The sequence below is a fragment of the Pan troglodytes genome, chromosome 17 (assembly GCF_028858775.2).
Source record: "Pan troglodytes isolate AG18354 chromosome 17, NHGRI_mPanTro3-v2.0_pri, whole genome shotgun sequence".
Classification (NCBI taxonomy): domain Eukaryota; kingdom Metazoa; phylum Chordata; class Mammalia; order Primates; family Hominidae; genus Pan; species Pan troglodytes.
In genome coordinates this window covers 1107501-1111163 of record NC_072415.2, presented here as the reverse complement: position 1 = coordinate 1111163, position 3663 = coordinate 1107501, and the positions used below count along the sequence as shown (strand labels likewise).

At 49.2% G+C, this 3663-nt stretch overlaps 1 pseudogene; it reads right to left on the bottom strand.

Moving 5' to 3' along the window:
• Nucleotides 1-215: 215 nt before the first annotated feature.
• Nucleotides 216-2599, bottom strand: LOC134808645 (cell division cycle protein 27 homolog; annotated as a pseudogene).
• Nucleotides 2600-3663: the final 1064 nt, after the last annotated feature.

Here is a 3663-nt window from a genome sequence, read left to right as displayed (position 1 = left end):
ACACTTTCTCATGTCTTATTCAGTTGATCACAATAGGACCTAGGTAGTAATTTCCTATGTGCCCACTTATACACGAGTACAAAAGAGTCAAACAGAGAGACCGCTACATGAAAGGGTACGTGAAGTTCTTCATAGTAACTCCGTAAACTGGAACACTGTCAAAAAGCAGCAGCTCGTGAGTTGTTTCCATCTATTTTTCTATTCTCCGATAAGTGAACTATGCTATTCCTTTCCAATCTCCCAAGCGCTCCTTGTCCCCATCACCACTTCGGTGCTCGAAGAAAAAGTAACAAATCAAGTCACACAACTAAAGAAACACATACACGAACCAAAGACAACTACAGCGTCTGCAAAAGTTTGCTAGAAGACTGAAACTGTTGAGTATAAGGATCTGGTATTCTAGGATCATGAGTTCATTTCAGAGTTTGTTCAAGACATACGTTTCATAAGGAAACATCTTAGTTAGAAGTTATTCAGCACTATGTACCATCCCTAAGTATTTTTAACCAAATTCGTGACAATAAAGAGCTATCTAACCAGAAAAACTAGCGAGTACCGGCACCATCCATAGGGCTTTGTCTTTACACTTCATTACCACTTACCATGCCTTACAATGTCTGGGATTGACCCTGATAGCATTTCGAAAACAAGCTGATGCTTTGTCCAATTCTTCAGTGAAGACAAGCTCACGCCCTAATGCACTATAGGCATAAGCATCATTTGGATCCACTTCGAGAGTTCTCTGGAAGAATTGAATCGCAATATCGTGTTCCCGTTGCAGACCGAAACAGTTCCCTGCAGCACACCAGGCCTCTGGCTGGCGAAGTTTTATCCCTGTCTGTGAAGTCTTTGGACAGAACTGAAAGAGCAACATCTTTCGGAGGATGCCAAAGTGTTGTAGAGCAGATCTCCATGCCTTCGACTCTGTAATTCTCAATCCTTCTAACCTCTGAGAATTTTCTTTCAGCTTGCGTGGACTCTGAAAGTTTAAAATAGGCCCTTCCAATTTGGCACAGTACCCAACCGGTATTGCGGTGGTGAGAAGCTAGATGGCTCAAGATACTGACTGACAGCTTCTTTGCCGTGGTGAGAACACAAAGCTAAATAACCTTTCCCCCTTTCACGAGGAAGGCTCATCAAGCCTTCCGCTGCTGCTGCTTTTTGTAGATTAAAAGCCTGAATCTGAGGCGCGATTGCGGCTATTTTCCCTTCTGGAATGATGGAAGAGTCCAATTTTGTCACTTCCATGGCTATCACTTATGTTCGGTGGAGTTATTCCTCCTTTATTAGCTTTACTTTTTGTTTTTCTGTTTGGGATTTTAGGTGGAAACTTCCCTTTTAATTTTCTCCTATTCTCCTCGGTTGTGGAGCTGTCACTAGTCAAGAGTCGTGAATTTCTTCGAGGCGGTGCATTTGGGGGAGATGCCATAGTGGGGCTCAATACCTGAGGTGTTGCCCTTGTCGGCGCACCAGAACTTTGTGTTTTTGCAAGAATTGGGGTTACCTTTCGGCTCTTTCCCCTCTGCGAGAAGACAGACTGTGTTCCGGTTTGGCCGATTCTGGCAACAGACTTTTTTGAAGGGGCTCCGGTGGATGGCACGTCAACGACAGAAGGTGTCTAATACCAGTGCAGTTTTGTCCATAGGATCCGTCTCCGGGACTTGGGGCTTCTAATGGCAAAATGCCAACGCTTGGGGCTCATGGACTAACTGCTGCTGGTCCTCCTAATACACTTCGACCAGTTTTTGGTTTATGTTGAACCTGTTTAGATCATATGGAAGTTCCTGTTCCCAGTGGGACAGTATCAGGTGAAAGGACAGCTGAATCGATAGAAGACACTGGGGAGTCTGTATTCAAGGAGTACTTTGAATTGGAAGATTCTCAATTCAATCCGTTTAATTCAACGGTGTCCTGGGGTGTTTCCGTAAGAACGGTCTCAGGCTGTCTGTGACATAAACTAGGACGAGGTCCCAGTGTTTTGGCGCAACACTTGGACAGGCAGTTGCTAAAGCTCTCTAGAGATGTGAATCAAAATGTTTGGTCAGGATCTGGCTTTTCCCCCCTGTTTCACATCATGATTCAAAGGGACACCGGAGGAAAGGATTTCAACGAAGGCTCTTTTGGTCACATTCTGATCCTTTGGTAAGCCGATCTGCCTTGCAATATACATGTCCCAACGATGGACGGGGAAAGCGAGCTGAATCAGCAAACTCAGGAACAATAATATCATCGTGGCTTTTCTGCTTATGAAACACTCCACCCGATAAGATTTGATCCCCTTCTGCAAGCTTGCTGAGATCAACACAACATTTCGCAAGCAGGTATTTGCATTGCGGTGTAGTACAACTGCGTCCTTTCCAGAGTCTATATGTTTTATAGGCCTTTCCTGAGCGGTAAGAAGAGGTTGCCAGTAAAAACAAGGCTTCTTCTGAGTGTACTTCTGCATAGAGGCGTTCTGCGAGGAAAACCGCATCTCGGTAGGCATAGTGGCTTCGTGCTTGCCATATAGCAGCCTGGACGGGTCCCTGCAGCACCGCCATCCTCGAGGCTCAGGCCCACTTTCTGCAGTGCCTCAGGCACCGCCCCCCCACCCCCCCACCCCCCACCCCCATAGCGGCTCCGGCCCGGCCAGCCCCGGCTCATTTAAAGTCACCAGCGACCGTTACCGACCGTTTACCGTGGGATGGGGGAGTCCGAGCCAGAATGACTTCTTTATCCTGCCGACTCTGGAAAGCCCGGCCCCTTGTGATCCATTGCAAACCGAGAGTCACCTCGTGTTTAGAACACGGATCCACTCCCAAGTTCAGTGGGGGGATGTGAGGGATGTGGCAGGTAGGACGAAGGACTCTCTTCCTTCTGATTCGGTCTGCACAGTGGGGCCTAGGGCTGGAGCTCTCTCTGTGCGGACCGCTGACTCCCTCTACCTTGGGTTCCATCGGCCCCACCCTGGAACGCGGGCCTTGGCAGATTCTGGCCCTTCCTGGCCCTTCAGTCGCTGTCAGAAACCCCATCTCGTGCTCGGATGCCCCGAGTGACTGTGGCTCGCACCTCTCCGGAAACATTGGAAATCTCTCCTCTACGCGCGGCCACCTGAAACCACAGGAGCTCGGGACACACGTGCTTTCGGGAGAGAATGCTGAGAGTCTCTTGCCGACTCTCTCTTGACTTGAGTTCTTCGTGGGTGCGTGGTTAAGACGTAGTGAGACCAGATGTATTAACTCAGGCCGGGTGCTGGTGGCTCGCGCCTGTAACCCCAGCACTTTGGGAGGCCGAGGCCGTAGGATCCCTCGAGGAATCGCCTAACCCTGGGGAGGTTGAGGCTGCAGTGAGTGAGCCATAATTGTGTCACTGCGCTCCAGTCTGGGCGAAAGACAGAATGAGGCCCTGCCACAGGCAGGCAGGCAGGCAGGCAGGCAGGCAGAAAGACAACAGCTGTATTATGTTCTTGTCAGGGTAGGAAGCAAAAATAACAGAATACAGCACTTATTTTTTTTTTCCCCTTCGGACGGAGTTTCACTCTTGGTGCCCACGCTGGAGTGCAGTGGCACCATCTCGGCTCACCGCAACCTCCACCTCTCGCGTTCAAACGATTCTCCTGCCTCAGCCTCCTGAGTAGCTGGGATTACAGGCAGGGGCCACCACACCCGGCTGATTTTGTATTGT